Source organism: Lepidochelys kempii, chromosome 6, assembly GCF_965140265.1.
Source record: "Lepidochelys kempii isolate rLepKem1 chromosome 6, rLepKem1.hap2, whole genome shotgun sequence".
In the NCBI taxonomy this organism is placed as follows: Eukaryota; Metazoa; Chordata; order Testudines; family Cheloniidae; genus Lepidochelys; species Lepidochelys kempii.
Genome location: NC_133261.1, coordinates 101,857,408 through 101,875,118, shown reverse-complemented (window position 1 = coordinate 101,875,118; position 17,711 = coordinate 101,857,408). Strand labels below are relative to the sequence as shown.

Below are 17,711 nucleotides of genomic sequence, written 5' to 3'. Positions count from 1 at the left end.
GGGTTTGAGACCATATGCTAGTCATTGTATCAGAGCACAACCCCATGCACCATGAGTTCAAATCCCCAAATGAGGGAAGAAATCGGAAGTAAAAAAAGGAGGAGGCATATTGCTCCAGTCTGCCTCTATCAAAGAGGAAGCTTTATTTTGGGGTAACAATCTGAATGCAACAGAATATTCAGAATGTGCTGAAGCTATTTTTGAAAAGAAAATATATTAGTCACTAGGGAATGCTCACTAGGAGGGGATAGGAGATTAGAGGTGCAAGTGTAGGGGGCAATAAGGGAAAAGGGGATACCTGGAGATAAGTGGGAGGAGCTGCAGAGGAAATTGGGGGGTTAGGGATGGAGGAGGTCTGTCAGCCATGAATTCTGTCCTTCTGTGTGGGTGCCAGGATATGGGGGAGCCATACCCTCTGCAGGTGTTTGAGCCCCTCTCCCTGCCCACTGGGATCTGGGGGTCCCTGCTCCCCTAGGGTATCTGAAGCCCTCTCCCTGGCCCTTCACGTGACCTGGAATCTAGGATAGGGGAAGTGAAGGTAATACAGTATAAACATCTGAAATCTAGCTCACAACTGTGTGAGGTGTAGGGGGCTGGCCCGTGTATGGGGGAGGGGCAGAATGGATGAGCCTGGCTGGGGACACGCGGCTGAAGCAGGGGCAGGAGTCCTAGCTGGAGATGGGTAGTGAGAGTGAGGAGCCCAGTTCAATGTGCAGGTCAGGCCATATAACCATGGTAGAAGCTTACTGGAAGGAGCAACTTCTTACATGTTAAGAACGTTTCCAGAGTGCAGCTAATGGCTTAGTGGGATGGGAAGAGGAGGAAAAGCTGGAAATGTTTGGTGTGAGGTGCTACATGGTATGGGTAATGGTGAGGCAGGGTGTGGAGAAGGAGATAGACACTAGTCTTCTCTAATATACACTTCAAGTTGCTATAATAACTAAGTAATGAAACTCTCAAAGTTTTGGGTCATAGACAATGGATTAGATTTCCCTGACCAGCCCTATTAGAAATAGTGCATTGCCAGAATTTCAAATCACAGCCATTATTCTCATACCCTTACAACAAAATGTATAGAAAGGGAGAGGAGCACTGAGGAGTCACATAGGAACCATGTGGCCTAATGGAAAGACCACTAGACAAGGACAATTCCTAGCTCTACCACTGGCCTTCTGGTGACCTTGGGCGAGTCATGTCACTTCTGTGCTTCAGTTTCCTATCTGTAAAATGGAAATAATGATGTAAAGTTCTTTGAGTTCTACTATGTAAAGGTAGGCTTTCTGATTGTTAACTAGCCACAGTAGAATATCAGCTGCAAACCTAAGTGAGAACTACAATTGTCTAAATAACCACTAACCCATCCCAACAAACATTTCTTTCTGTTAAAAAAAAAAAAGTAGGAAATTTATTGACCAAAAAATCCTCCTTTGTTGACAGAGTTAAAGTTGCCTGGTGATAGCTCATGCCCTTCCAGAACATCAAGTTCATCAAAATTCAAAACATCTAAAATCAGGAAATACGGAATTAGGTAAACATCCATACAACCTTAACTGTGCCCTTTTGAGAGCTGCCCCAATAGCCCCATAACACAACGATGTGCACTCTGCCTTTTAACTGTAATGGACAGGCCTTACTACTGCACTTGCTCTATGCTCAGACACTGAACCTGTTCCCTGACGAAATACCGCATTTAACTTCAATAACCACTTCATACCCTTTTACAACCCCTTCAAACAGGATACCACCCAAACCTAGACTTCCCCCACCCATCATCAAATCCAGACTGCTCTCATATCTCACCTCACTATTGACAATGACCCTGGCAAGAAGACCCCAGTACTCTGCTACTGATACAACCTACACACCTCTATATTGAAATGATGCAGACTGGAGCCTCAAGGTACACATGCACCTCTTTCTTTGGTTTCTTTTGGTTTTCTTTGGTTTCTGGGGGAACTCAGACCTCCTCATATTACAACTCTTCCAAGCTGCTCCAATTTATTAATGCATGCAGATAATTCCCAGGGTCCGTTGCCAGGTCTGGGGGTAGAGTTAAGGTTGTGTGAGCATTCATCTTAACCCCTATTTCCTGGTTTTCATAAATTTGACTTTAGCTGAACACGATGTTCTGGAAAGGCATGAGCTATTGCTGGGCAACCTTAACTCTGCACTAGCGAAGTCTTTGCCATTTAATATCTATATTTAAACATAAAGAACATCTGCACTTACATTAGACAGAATAAATGTGTAAGGGGTATAAACTGCTATGCTTCAGGGCAAAAGCCAAATGGTGTGTGTTAGGAAGATACTTCCCGTATGGATAGATTATTTCAGTAAAACATTTCTTGCTTCTTCCTCTGAAGCATCTGTTGGGGCTGTTGTCAGAGAGGACTAAAGCTGCTGCTGGTGTGATCTGGTATGACGTTCTTATGTTCCTAAGTGGGACAAAAGGCACTGTAGAGAGGAAGGTAGGTCAAGTGGTTGGGATGCATGCCCAAGTCTCAGACGACCCAGGTTCAATTCCCTACTCTACCACAAGTTTCCTGTGTAAGTTTGGGCAAGTCATTGGGTATGTCTACACTGCTCTGTAAACCCAAGCTCAGAGGTAGGCTTGAGCTCAGGCCTCTTCACACACCTTTCTGACTTGGATTAGCAAGCACTCCAGATCTAGGTGTCCTAGAACCCACCCAGGAGAATGAGTCTGAGCCTGAGTCCTGCTGAAATTTGGGTACAAGCCCTGTCACGTTGCAGCAGGGACAGAGCTGAGTCAGAAGTTCTGTGTTGTGCAGAATGGAGGTGCGAGCACTGTTGTGAAAATTGGGTCCAGCAACTGTAAACTCAGAGTTACAATGCAGTGTAGATATACCCACTTAGGCTATGTCTTTGCAACAAAGAAGGGTAACTACTGTGCATTAGTTCTCACTGTAAAATCCTGGCTCTGTAGCTTTTACCATGGTGGATCTAGGTGAGATCTACATTAACCCCTCCCACGCCCCCCATCCAGGTTTGACTTCACTTAGCTCCATCATGGTAAAAGCTACAGAGCCTTATCTCTACTAGGATATTAGAGTAAAATAACTAATACTAATTATCTCCCTGTAAACACATACTTTTTTTGGCAGTGAAGACATATCCTTAGTTTCTGTGCCACGCTGCACTCTGGGAATAAAACAGGGGTAGTAGTATTCCTTAGCTCTCATTGGTAGTGTTAATAGGTCTATACAAATACTTAGTGCAGTATAATGAACAGGTTTTCCAAACGCTAAAACTTTCCTCCTTGTGCAGACGGGAAAAAACCTGCAGTTTGCAAAACAGAAAATGGCCATGGAAGCAAGTGAGGCATTCAGATCCTTCTTTTGTACAGCTGGTGCTATGGAAAGGACAATGGTTAGGTTTGTAATTCTGAAACTGTCATTGTCTGTCTTCTAAACAAACAGTGATTGGATATTTGCAGATTCTCCTCTTTTTAACCAATCAACTGACTATACTGTAACTAAAAGTTGCTGGACAGGCTGAGACCTCTTGGTCCCAGAAATCTGTCATCTTTAAACTATGGTTCTGCTCTGAGAAGTAACTGTGTAAAAATGGCACCTCGGGACTTCCAATTTTTGTCTATCAGTTATTTCCAAGTAAACTTTTTTTCAGCCTACAAGAAAGAAGGTGGCTGGTGCAAGTCTGTATATGTGAGTATATGTACCTGGTTTTGCAATGAAGTTCTGTGCTCCATTATTAATATAAAATGGTTGTTCTTGATTGTAGAGAAAAGATACTATCTCAACTCCAACCTGAACTTCGTGCTGTGTTCTTTATTCAGCAGAGTTCAATCCAAACTGATTGAAGTCAGAGGAAATATCTTCATTGTCTTTGAATGCCTTTTCAACCAAAACAAAAATGTTCAGGAAAATTTTCGTTTTGATTCACATTTTTGATAGCTTATTTTTATTGCCATGTGGGAAAAAACCAAAACACTTCTGCTCAGTTTTAAAATCCCTTTCCACTTTTTCTTCTAGTGGAACAGAGGAGTGATTTTTCACTCCACCAAAGCAAAACATTTTCCATTTAAAAAAAAAAGAGTCATGTAACATTTCAAAACTAGATGAAAAAATATTCATGAGCTTTGCTTACTTTAAAAAAAAAACCACTCGTTATCACTTGACGTCTGTTCAAAATCAGCTGTTCTAGTCCTCATTTCAAGGCCACTTACCTTTTTCAGTCTTCAATGAGGCAATTAGGGCTATGCAAACTATTAGTAAGAAAATATGAAAGCCTTGAAATTTAAGACTGAATTAAAACAAAATGGCCCAATCAAATTAGTCTGTTGTATGGTGGTTGGAGGAGAGGAGTGAAATTTTACTCTTTCCCTTAGCTCAATTTTCTCTTAAAGGTCTGATTTTAAGAAAATATTGAGGCTTTAGCTTCATTTCAAAATTCAAAAATTTCATTCCAATGAAGGTTAGGGTTCTTATCAAAATGTGACATCTCAAAATGCATGTTTTGATGCCAACACCATTTCATGAACATTTCACACAAATTCTGAGAAATGGCTGAGAATGAAACTATCAATATCTGCTATTTTCACATAGCCCTAAATGCAACTCTACCAAATGGCTTTCAGAAATCTTGGTATAGTATATCCTGCATTTCCTGTACCTATCATGGGAATAATGATTGATTCTAAAGAATCATTACAACTGATTTAAACATGATCTCCCTCCCACAAATACCAGTTGGCCAGCTCAAGTTCAATTATGCTTGTCACACAGTTTTCCTTTCATGAGTATTGAATTATCATTTAATATTTTGTCCTTAAGTGAAGTTAATACTGCAAGTGGTTACAGGCCTCCTAGTTTATGTGGCACATATGAATAATGGTATAAAGTCTGCCACTAAGTAGGTCATTAGTCAACTTCTTAAAACTGCCCATGAAGATGTCACTAATTTTTAGTAATTTCTATTTCCATTTTCTTTAAGTCTCCTATGTGTATATGATCTGGACCTAGTTGGTCTATCTCTCTGCACTGTTCCTAGTCAGATATTCAGAAATATACCATTATTTTATGCAGTGGTGGTGTAGCCAGGTTGATCTGAGGATATTAGAGAGACAAGGTGGGTGAAGTTGATGCAATAAGAGATATTACCTCACCCACCTGGTCACTTCAGGAAATATAATCAGTTTGTTGGCAAATCTCCATCCTCTTCTGGGAAAGCAGAATCAAAATAATTTTCCTTCAATTTCCTTATTCCCCTGTCCAGTTCTACATGATCGTTTTTAGTAAATAATCTCACTCTTATTACCTGCCTACTGTCAGTATGTTTTAAGATAACAAATGATGATTTCATCAAACAGAAAGCCACATATTCCTATTCTAAATGGCAATTTCCAGTTCTTTTCCTTACTAGGTGTCTTGTGTTCTGTACAAACCTTCCAACTGTCAGTTAGAGGTGAATTGCAAAGTAAAACGTTTGTTCCCTGTGTATTATTCCTTTGTGCTGCATGAACACAGCTTCATAAATTTAAGAGTTTTTCTCCTGCTAGCTTTTTGTATGAGAAGTAGCAGGCTTTGATTTCCCTCTTTTTGCAGGACAACTCTTCAGAGGACTGGGAAGGACAGAAACATTAGGTTATTATTATTTGTATTTCAGTTGTGCCTAGAAGCCTGAAGCACCATCACATATGCAAGTGAGGTACCAGATGCACAAATGTGAAACATATGCATGCACAATTTTTGAACATGACTTGTGGCCTACATTTTAAAAAAGAATGTATCGTTATGACCTAGTGTATACCACCGCTGTATGTGGCCTCATGGACCATTCATTTTCAATTACATTCTCAAAGTGATCTTACAAGCTGGTAAAATTCAATCTTTTGTATTTGTATTGTCTCCTTCTCTAGGCTGAGGCACGCACAAACACACACACAGACAATGTGAAGCTATTTTGTAACCACAGATCATCTCTGATCAGGAATTTGCACTGGAGCAGGACAGTACAACTCTTCTAAATGGATTATCCTTCTTTGAACATGTTTATTACTATGATTCATAACCACCATGTTCAAAATTAATCTATAGTCATAAGCCTTTTATCTCTAAAAGTTCACAAAGAGAAAGATGGTCCAATGATTAGGGTGCTAATTTAAGGTTCAGGAGACCTGGGTTTGATTCCTTATTCTATCAGATTTCCTTTGTAACCTTGGGGAAATTGCTTAGTCTGTCTACCGCAGGAGAATAAATAGCACCTTCCTACCTCACAGGTGTGTTGAGAGGACAAATACATTTAACGATTGTGAGGTCCTGACCTACTAGGCGAGCCACATAAATACCATAGAGAGGTCTATTTTATTCAGTTTTCCCAGAAGTCTGGAGCAAACCTCATAAGTCTCTGAGAATGTTTCTTCTGCTTGACTTCTAACAAAATGTTCTTTGTTGTGCCTTTATAGCATCTTCCTCTATAAACTCAATATCATCTCCCCCCAACAGTAGCCTTTTGCACTCTTCTGTCTTAGTTTATCTAACCCTTTGGTAAAATCTGTTGGCCAATTTAGAATTGAAATTTTGTGTCAGTGAGGCTAATGAAGTGTAATCATTGCACAATTTGGCCCTATTTTATAACTCCACAGTAATTTTCCTGGTATACTCATGTCTCTTGTATGTTCAACTGTAGCTTATCTCTAACGTGCAATCCACTTTAATCCACCTTTGTAAGAATTTTGTAGTATTTGGTTGTAATGTGTTTGATTTTCCTCCTTTTGCACCATTCTCCTTTACCTTCTGATACATCAGAGCACATGAGGCAGTATCTGACTAAATCCTTCATTACTAATGAAAATATCCATATGAGTTTACATATTGGCAAACAGATCTCCTGACTCCTAGTCCTGAGATGTAACCACATGATGATCCTTCCCTTTATGCGATACAATCATCAATCACCCTCTGAAGTCAATAGCGACTCCAAATTTACACCAGTGTCAGTGAAAGCATTTGGCCTGCTCTATACAAGACAGAGTACTGTATGATACGTGTAGCACTGAGAATCCATTCCTCTGTGGGATTTATCCGTGTTGTGCAATAGTTTGGGTGCTAGGCTTTATTCTTTGTTTTGTCTGACCTACTGCAGAAATAAATGTTGTTAAAGTCTTGTTGCTGAAATAGAGTGGCACCAGCCCTTTCATACATAACACAGGTCGATGAGACAGATTGGCCTTTCTGCTCTTTGCAAAGAAATCATTTAGCAAACAAATTTTGTTCTTTCATTGAAGGCGATCTGCCCTTACCTCTGTTTTCATTTTAAATTAGTCCCACAGAGGAAGATGAACACTGCTTTCATTTGTAAAGAACGATAGAATAAGCAGTCATTGCCTGCTGGCCTTAGAATGAGACATGAAACCAAGGTCCCTTCTACCCATATATGGATGCTATGAAGCAAGAAGGTAAAGATTTTCAAAAAAACATAGGCCATGGCTCTGGCGTATTGACCAAAATTCCCCTTGCAATAATTTATTTTCCTGTGTAGCCTTTTCCAGCTCCAGCCATACCAGCTCAGGCTGTGATAATTTTAATTCTCACAAGGTGAAAACCCAGGGTACTGCAGAAGGTGAAGGTAAATGATTCAACAGTCTTCCTTTAGAGTCTGTACTGAACCAATGCCCCACATTATCAAAAGGTAAAGGGATGCCTGGAGTCTAGTTAATCTTTTTAAAAACAGCAATGTCAAGGTTCCTTCCCTACTCTGAACTCTAGGGTACAGATGTGAGGACCTGCATGAAAACCCCCCTAAGCTTATTTTTACCAGCTTAAGTTAAAACTTCCCCAAGGTACAAACTATTTTACCTTTTGTCCCTGGACCTTATTTGCTGCCACCACCAAGCGTCTAACAAAAATAACAGGGAAAGAGCCCACTTGGAAATGTCTTTCCCCCCAAGCCCTACACCCCCTTTCCTGGGGAAAGCTTGATAAAAATCCTCACCAGTTTGCATAGGTGAACACAGACCCAAACCCTTGGATCTTAAGAACAATGAAAAAGCAATCAATCAGGTTCTTAAAAGAAGAATTTTAATAGAAGAAAAAGTAAAAGAATCACCTCTGTAAAATCAGGATGGTAAATACATTACAGGGTAATCAGATTGAAAACATAGAGAATCCCTCGCGGCAGAACCTTAAGTTACAGAAAGACACAAAAACAGGAATCTACATTCCATTCAGCACAGCTTATTTTCTCAGCCATTTAAAGGAATCAGAATCTAACGCGTATCTAACTAGATTATTTACTGACTTTTTACAGGAGTTCTGACCTGCATTCCTGCTCTGGTCCTGGCAAAAGCAACACAGACAGAGAGAACACTTTGTTTCCCCCCCCCCCCCCAGCTTTGAAAGTATCTTGTCTCTTCATTGGTCATTTTGGTCAGGTGCCAGCGAGGTTGTCTTAGCTTCTTAACCCTTTACAGGTGAAAGGGTTTTTCCTCTGGCCAGGAGGGATTTAAAGGTGTTTACCCTTCCCTTTATATTTATGACAAGACAACAACAACAAAAAAACAGTCTTCCTGGTTCCACCTGATGATTTTTGTACTTTCTTACAAAACACATTTTCTTCCCTCCCTTTTTAAAAAAAAATGTTTGCCTCCTTTTGCTGTCTGACAGGCCCACATAGGCAAAAGAAACTGGCTAAATAGAGTCTTATCAAATGCATAGAGGATAGAAGCTGATGGAATAGATAAATGTATTTTTTCTTCTTCTTTCAGCTACAGTAATTTTAGGTGTCATTTGTAATGGTAAAATATTTGCAGATAGAAGTACAATTTAAGTCCCTGATCCTCAAAGACTTACTCATGTACTTAATTTGATACACACTAAGTAATTCTACTGACTTCAAAGGTCCAGATCCTCAAATGTATTTAGGCTCCTATCTTCCAGGATCTGGGCCAAAGAGACTACTTAGAGCACATACAGTTAAGTATATGCATAAATCTTTGGAGGGTCAAGACCTACATTGACTTTAAATGGATTAAAGCCCTAAACTGAACAGGAATGTTGGCTAAGGCATTGGCAAGATAGTGCTGTAAAGCAGTGATTGAATTTATTAGAACAGTTTGTGATTCTGGTTACTGGATGACAACACAGCCAAAGCTGTGACAGGCCTGTCATAGTAGCCAAGTAATGCAACTAGGAGAGTGGCACTTATGCTACAAAGATTAGCCCAAAGAGAAAGTCAAGTCTACCTCCAGCCAGAGTCCATGAGAGAAAAAGTCAAGCTACCTCCCATTCACCTGACTCACCTTTGCTCATTCCCTGCGGCTGGTTTGTATCTCCCTACCAACTGGGGGAAATCAGATATTATGTTGCCAATTCAGGCCATTAGCCTCTCTCTGGCAGAATTCTTGCTGACAATGAGGTTGGCTGCTGGCCTGAAGGTGGTTGTTTCCATTATAAGTCCAGATATGGCTCCAGGATAGGCTTTTGACCCCATGACTGCCAGATACAGTTCACTCATCCCATTGCATGTGGAAAGGGTATTTGTAAGGTCAACAATGAAAAAAAATTTACACAACAAATTTTTTCCCAGTTCTCTTCTGACTTACACTGTTTTTACACTAACGTAACTTCAGTAACCTAAGCAACGTTATTTCAAATTTACACCAACAGGGAAGAGTATTGTATCTGAAGTCCTCCACAGTTTCAGGTCTATGGAGACCATGGATGATCCAACTTTCCCTCTTGTCCTAAGAAAAAATAAGAATCTTCAAAGAAAGCTGGTAATTGCACCAGCCCCATCCTATCAGTCCCTTAGCTTTGCAGAGGCAGGACTCATTAGAAGAGGCTAATTATGGCACAGGCCTCTCTGGAGAAGCTGGATCTTTGAGGTAACTAGTTATGATTTAATCCTGCTGTAGAGCAGCACTTTTCAGTTAGGACAACTCATGGCCTACTGGCAGCAAAAGAGCCTCAGTCCCACTTAGGGGGTCACAAAACACATGTGAATTGGCAGAAACAAAATTATATCTCATGGAAAGTTGGAATCCATTCAATGCAGTTTTATAAAAAGTAAAAACATATATGAATTGTGTGTTTAGCAACAGCCATTGACTATCATCTTGCCATTAGAAGTGACATGTTTTACTAAGCTTTGAAACGAAATGTGATACAACATTAAGATTCTGTAAAGGTTTTAGAGTCTCTGGATTGACCATTTCTGTGCAACCCATTTCTCCTTTTTTAAGAAGAAACATCTCTGATTAACAATCCCACTTTATTACTTCTATTATCTCCATATTTGTCCAAAATGGAGAACATGATCAAATGAAACAAAGGCAAGCCAATACATGTGTTCCCAAATACAACCAACCCTATAGTTAACTTTGCAATGTTTATATCCACATCTGCTCCAATAGGTCCAGCTCTTTTACCCTACCCAGTTTTGTGAGATCCTGCAGAGTCACTTTCTTTGTCCTTGATACTACCAAATGGCTCTACTCTGAAAGGGAAAGTGCTAATGATCAAATTGCCAGTGAAGAATCAATGGCTCCTTTTGAATAAAATACTGTTCAGAAGTCTCCAGTCCTTTGGAACAGCTGCTATTCTTAGTATTTAAAAGCTACATTTGATATGACTGGGGCTTTTGCATCTCTATATCTCTAGGCTCTTTGATCACCTCTTAGTCAGTGAACTGATGACAACCAATTAAATTTACATATAACAAGGCATATTGTTATCTGTCATATTCACTTATCTTTCCTCTCAAATATTATCACAATGTTGTCATCTAGACTATTTTATACCTTCCCTTACCTCTATACTTGGTGCATTAATGAGGATGGTTATTCCTTTTTAACAAAGTGAGGGTTGCTAATGAATATGACTTGCTGGAACATTTATTGTTATTAATGGCTCAAGGAGAAATTATCCTAGCTGTGGTGCACTCCAGAGCACACTCAACGAAAACGTAAGAATTTTCAGGGCCACATATTATATATATTTTTTCCAGTGGGAGAAGTATGTGCACTGGAATGTTTTGGTAGGATTATATGTAATCCTAACAAAACAAAATATTCCACTGCACACACCATGGGAAGAAGGTGAGAAAAACTTCACACGACAAATGTTAGTCATGTCGCTTAATGCACTACTGCAAGGCACTCAAATACTATGGTGATGAGCATGATATAAGAACCTTTATAGAACAGAAGTACCGTTAACAACAAAAAGAGTCAGAGAAATCAGATGAGATTAATTTGGCGATACAGCATTGAAGCAGCCTGTAAAATGATCCCCTATGGATACAAACACTCCCACTGCATATGGATTTCACCAGCTTCAGATAAGTAAAGAAAAAAAAGGGTAACTTCAGAATTTTGCTGCTGAGCACAGGATTGAAAAAGGGAGACTTCCAGCTCTGCCATGGGCAAATCACTTAGGCCAAAATGTTTAAGGGCAGGCCTGTACTTAAAACGCTGCATCAGCACAGCTACGTCTCTGTAGCACTTAACTGAAGATGCTCCTATGCTGACGGGAGAGCTTCTCCCAGTGTAGTTAATCCACCTTCCTGAGAGGTGGTAGCTATTGTAACGATTTGCGGGCTAATTAAATAACAAACCAGTGAATGAGAAATTTTAATAAAACAAACTGGAGAGCATCTCTCCTAAACTGCTGCACCGAGCCATACAGTGTTCCCAGCCAACCCTCGCCTCTCTCCCTATGTATTAAATTCTCACTCCATGTAGTACATTTCCATAAACCCAATGTGTCAACTACCTAGAAGAAGTACCAGCACATCACTGCTGAGTGAGTCTTTACCACTCATTTTCCTAAAATACCCCATCTCTGGGCAGGTTAGCAAGTCTTTATGAGTTTTTCAGGACATTGAATTTCCTGCTCTGATCTTTTCAGTATCAGCCTTTCATTAGAATCCGAGTTGTTCTCTTGTTCTTTGACAGTTTCTCTGTTGTGTGTTGACGATAAAGGATCAATCAGATGGGAAATGCCAGAGTTCACTTCAGGTGTCAATTTGTTGGAACTTTCTGGAATTATTCATAAATCCCTTTGATCACATGAAAATGTGTCCCCCGGTCTGTCTGGACTACATAAGACCTTGGATGAAGCTGTTCTTTAATAGTACTCCTTTGGCCCCAACATTAGAGGTGGGATTACTCAGGCACACTCTATCACCTGGGTTAAGAGAAGGGAGATAACAGGCCCCTTTGTCAAAATAATATTTCTGCTTCCACTTATGATTTTATTTCATCTTCCGAGTGGTTTCACTGCTGTGAGATTTCTGCAAGTAACTGGTAAATTAGATCAGATCTTTCTTCCCATTAATAGCTGAGCTGGAGAAAAGCCCCTCTTCAGGAGTGTTACTTGGTAAACCAGTAACGCTTTATACAAAAATCACCCCCCCGTCAAAAGTCTTTTTATAAAGGTTCTTTCCTGTCTGTAAAAACCTTTTCACAAGTACATCTGATTTGGGGTAATTTGGACTTGATGTATTGTGATGAAAATCCCAATCTATGGCAAATTGCCTAAAATTTGCGCTGGAAAATTGCGATCCTAAATACTTCATTTGGAATTCCACTTCTGGAGAAGATTCCTTTCATGCCAGCTATCACTGACTTAATTATTAGTACTGTGCAGCGTGCACATTTATAGATACAAAGAATAATAATCTGTGACTGTTAAATAATCCTTTGATTGCCAGGTAAATAAATCAGTGCCTACCTTCTCATAAGGCCTTTATGGAACTGGATGAGGTCTCAGTGGCTCTTTATTGGCTCTGTATTGCATTGGCTCAGTGGCATGATGTGTATTTCAAGCATGAAAAGCAGTTTCCTACCACATTAGCAATGTCATTATTGATCTGCAGACAATACAGCACCTCTCATGTTTGTTGTTTGTACTTCTCAATTCCTAAATGACCCTCATGAATCTTCTGTAACATTTCTTTTTAGAGATTCACTGGAATTACCACTTTACTGCCCATGGAAGTCACCCCATCTATCACAGTAAATTCATGTCTGCCGTTCCAATGATCTTTTATACTTGGACAGCAACTGCTTATTTCTTCAGGCTACCCTTTAATTATCACTTCCTTAAGGATTTCCAGTGATTCATCTTTCTCCATGTCCTCTCTTACTTGTTGCAGTTTCCTGTTAACTATGGAAATTGACTTTACAATCAGATCGACATAGCCTTGCATCTGTCTCTAAAGTCTTCTCTGGTTTCATGGGAGCCACTGCTCTGGAAAGTGCATCTGCAGTAAACATGAATTTTCTGGGCATATAGATCACAACCATAACATACTTTTACAGCTTTATCATTCTTTGAATCCTTAAAGGTGCAGTCATTTAGCAATTTGCTAAATAATGCTATCACGAGCTTGTGGTCCATTTCAACTTCCACCGTCTGTTCATAAATATACTGATTGAGTCTCTCAGAGGCAAAACAGTATTCCTAAAAGCTCCTTTTCGATCTGTGCATACCTGGTTTTTGCCTCAGTCAGTGATTTGGATGCATATGCCATTGGCTGCCAACAATCTTCATCCTTCTGTAAAATCACTGCTCCTAACCCAGACTATGAAGGATCTGCTGAAATTTTAATAGGCCTTCCTGGTGCACAGAACTTCAACACTGGTTCTTGTCTCAGTTGTTGTTTTAAACCTTCCCATGATTCCTCCTGTTCTGCACGCCACTGCTTTGTTAGATAGATTAGGTATGACTTTTCTAATATAATTAACCATTCCCAAGAACCACTGGACATCTTTCTTGACCGCATTTCAATGGCTGAAATTTTTTTCTTATCAGGTTTTACACCTTCACTGGAAATAATGTCCCCAACAAAAGTCAGTTCTATAACCCCTAGAACATATTCCTCCCTATTTAGTTTGAGGTTTGCAGCTCTAGTTGTATCCAGGACTTCCCAAAGTCTATGGGCATGCTCCTCTTTTGTTGAGCCCCAGATGATGATGTCATCCATTGAGGTGCCAGCACCATTAATATGTTCATAGATCATACGTCTGGTTTTGTGACACACTTCTGGTGCTGAAGAGTAAGTTTAAGAATCTGTATCTTCCAAATGGGGTATTAAATGTGCATAGCATTGAGCTTTCTTCAGTTAATTTTAGTTGCCAAAAACCTGAGGATGCATCCAATTTACTGAAATATTGAGCATTTGCAAATTGAGCCATAATCTCTTCTCTGATTGGTAGTTTGAAATGTCCTATCTTTTTATAGCCTTTTTGAGGTCTCTGGGATCTAAGCATTTGCATAGCTGGCTGTTACTTTTCTCCACAATGACAAGGAAGCTCACCCATTCTGTTGGCTCCTCAATTTTTTGTTTTACTTGTATTGCTTCCATTCTAGCAAGCTCAGCCTTGAATTTATCACAGAGTGCAAATGGCACCTTTCCACATGGATGGATAACTGGAGGGACTTGCTTGTTTATTCGGATTGTATGTTCACCCTGCAAGCAACCCAACCCTTGAAACAGGTTGAAACCTATTCCTGAAGGAGTGCCTTATAGCCAAGTTCAGTATGATCTTGTAGTGAGAGCACCCATTTTATAAGATTGAGTTTCTGGCATGCAGCCAGGCCTAAAATTGGTGTCACCTCCTTTGGAACTACAGTTAAAGGGAGCCTGTACATGGTGTTTTGATGGTTGATGCTAGCAATGCACCTCTCCTTCCCTGCTGTATTTGTTCCAGAATAAGCATTTACGTTTATTTTTGTTGGTCCCAGTTTTGATCTTATTTTCAGTCTCTCATAATTTTGTTCAGTATATTAACCTCAGCTTCTGTGTCCAGTTTCAGTGGAATAATTTTTCCATTCACAGTCATAGGCAGTATCCAGTCCTTCTCATCAGTCATGCTAGATCCCACTACCTCTATGAAAAACTTCTCAACCACATTATCTTTAACTGAAAACACTTGACTTTTCTGCATTTGGTATCTGCAGCATTTGATTTGCAAATGGGTGAGCATTACCTGTGTCAATTGAGTGGTATGCCCATTCAGTCAGTCCTGGAGTGGCTGAGAATGTCGGCACGTAGCATAGACAATGGCGTAACATTCTTTTTCACTGACTGATCAGTTGCTTTCCCTCTCAGACAGTTTTTTGCTGAGAAACACTACAGGGTGGAATTCTTGATCAGGTCCTTTCTGCACTAAAACTGCTCCCACACCACGCTCGGACGCATCTGTGGTTGCTAGGAACGGTTTGTCAAAGTCTGGGGCCTTTAGTACAGGGTCAGACATGAGTGTCGCTTTAAGCTTGCTAAAGGCCTTCTGACACTTTTCGGTCCACTGAACAGCATTTGGCTGTTTCTTTTTGGTTAGGTCTGTCAGTGGGGTGGCAATTTGGCTGTATTGCGGTACAAATCATCTGTAATAACCGGCCAAGCCTAAGAAGGATTGAACCTGTTTCTTTGACTTTGGGACAGGCCACTTTTGGATAGCATCCACTTTGGCCTGTAGGGGGCTGATAGTTCCTTGACCCACCTGGTGTCCAAGGTAAGTCACTCTGTTTAGGCCTATTTGACTTCGACTCCCTCAGGGAACGGATGGCCACGATCCCCATGGGGGACTAACTTGAAGGGGAAAGGAGTCCAGGAGAGCTGGCTGTATTTCAAGAAATCCCTGTTGAGGTTACAGGGACAAACCATCCCGATGAGTCGAAAGAATAGTAAATATGGCAGGCGACCAGCTTGGCTTAATGGTGAAATCCTAGCGGATCTTAAACATAAAAAAGAAGCTTACAAGAAGTGTAAGGTTGGACATATGACCAGGGAAGAGTATAAAAATATTGCTCGGGCATGTAGGAATGATATCAGGAGGGCCAAATCGCACCTGGAGCTGCAGCTAGCCAGAGATGTTAAGAGTAACAAGAAGGGTTTCTTCAGGTATGTTGGCAACAAGAAGAAAGCCAAGGAAAGTGTGGGCCCCTTATTGAATGAGGGAGGCAACCTAGTGACAGAGGATGTGGAAAAAGCTAATGTACTCAATGCTTTTTTTGCCTCTGTTTTCACTAACAAGGTCAGCTCCCAGACTGCTGCGCTGGGCATCACAAAATGGGGAAGAGATGGCTAACCCTCTGTGGAGATAGAGGTGGTTAGGGACTGTTTAGAAAAGCTGGACGTGCACAAGTCCATGGGGCCGGACGAGTTGCATCCGAGAGTGCTGAAGGAATTGGCGGCTGTGATTGCAGAGCCATTGGCCATTATCTTTGAAAACTTGTGGCGCACCGGGGAAGTCCCGGATGACTGGAAAAAGGCTAATGTAGTGCCAATCTTTAAAAAAGGGAAGAAGGAGGATCCTGGGAACTACAGGCCAATCAGCCTCACCTCAGTCCCCGGAAAAATCATGGAGCAGGTCCTCAAAGAATCAATCCTGAAGCACTTGCATGAGAGGAAAGTGATCAGGAACAGCCAGCATGGATTCACCAAGGGAAGGTCATGCCTGACTAATCTAATCGCCTTTTATGATGAGATTACTGGTTCTGTGGATGAAGGGAAAGCAGTGGATGTATTGTTTCTTGACTTTAGCAAAGCTTTTGACACGGTCTCCCACAGTATTCTTGTCAGCAAGTTAAGGAAGTATGGGCTGGATGAATGCACTATAAGGTGGGTAGAAAGCTGGCTAGATTGTCGGGCTCAACGGGAGTTATCAATGGCTCCATGTCTAGTTGGCAGCCGGTATCAAGTGGAGTGCCCCAAGGGTCGGTCCTGGGGCCGGTTTTGTTCAATATCTTCATAAATGATCTGGAGGATGGTGTGGATTGCACTCTCAGCAAATTTGCGGATGATACTAAACTGGGAGGAGTGGTAGATACGCTGGAGGGGAGGGATAGGATACAGAAGGACCTAGACAAATTGGAGGATTGGGCCAAAAGAAATCTGATGAGGTTCAATAAGGATAAGTGCAGGGTCCTGCACTTAGGACGGAAGAACCCAATGCACAGCTACAGACTAGGGACCGAATGGCTAGGCAGCAGTTCTGCGGAAAAGGACCTAGGGGTGACAGTGGACGAGAAGCTGGATATGAGTCAGCAGTGTGCCCTTGTTGCCAAGAAGGCCAATGGCATTTTGGGATGTATAAGTAGGGGCATAGCGAGCAGATCGAGGGACGTGATCGTTCCCCTCTATTCGACATTGGTGAGGCCTCATCTGGAGTACTGTGTCCAGTTTTGGGCCCCACACTACAAGAAGGATGTGGATAAATTGGAGAGAGTCCAGCGAAGGGCAACAAAAATTATTAGGGGTCTGGAACACATGACTTATGAGGAGAGGCTGAGGGAGCTGGGATTGTTTAGCCTGCAGAAGAGAAGAATGAGGGGGGATTTGATAGCTGCTTTCAACTACCTGAAAGGGGGTTCCAAAGAGGATGGCTCTAGACTGTTCTCAATGGTAGCAGATGACAGAACGAGGAGTAATGGTCTCAAGTTGCAGTGGGGGAGGTTTAGATTGGATATTAGGAAAAACTTTTTCACTAAGAGGGTGGTGAAACACTGGAATGCGTTACCTAGGGAGGTGGTAGAATCTCCTTCCTTAGAGGTTTTTAAGGTCAGGCTTGACAAAGCCCTGGCTGGGATGATTTAACTGGGAATTGGTCCTGCTTCGAGCAGGGGGTTGGACTAGATGACCTTCTGGGGTCCCTTCCAACCCTGATATTCTATGATTCTATGACACTTCTTAGCCTTAACAGTTAGTCCTGCCTCCCTTATGCGCTC

The 17,711-nt window shown here is 41.1% G+C and overlaps 1 protein-coding gene across 1 annotated transcript in view; it reads right to left on the bottom strand.

The window, feature by feature from the left end:
- The window catches only part of KCNK13 (potassium two pore domain channel subfamily K member 13), a 124,659-nt gene that overhangs the window by 66,248 nt on the left and 40,700 nt on the right, over positions 1-17,711 (bottom strand). The window lies entirely within an intron of this gene.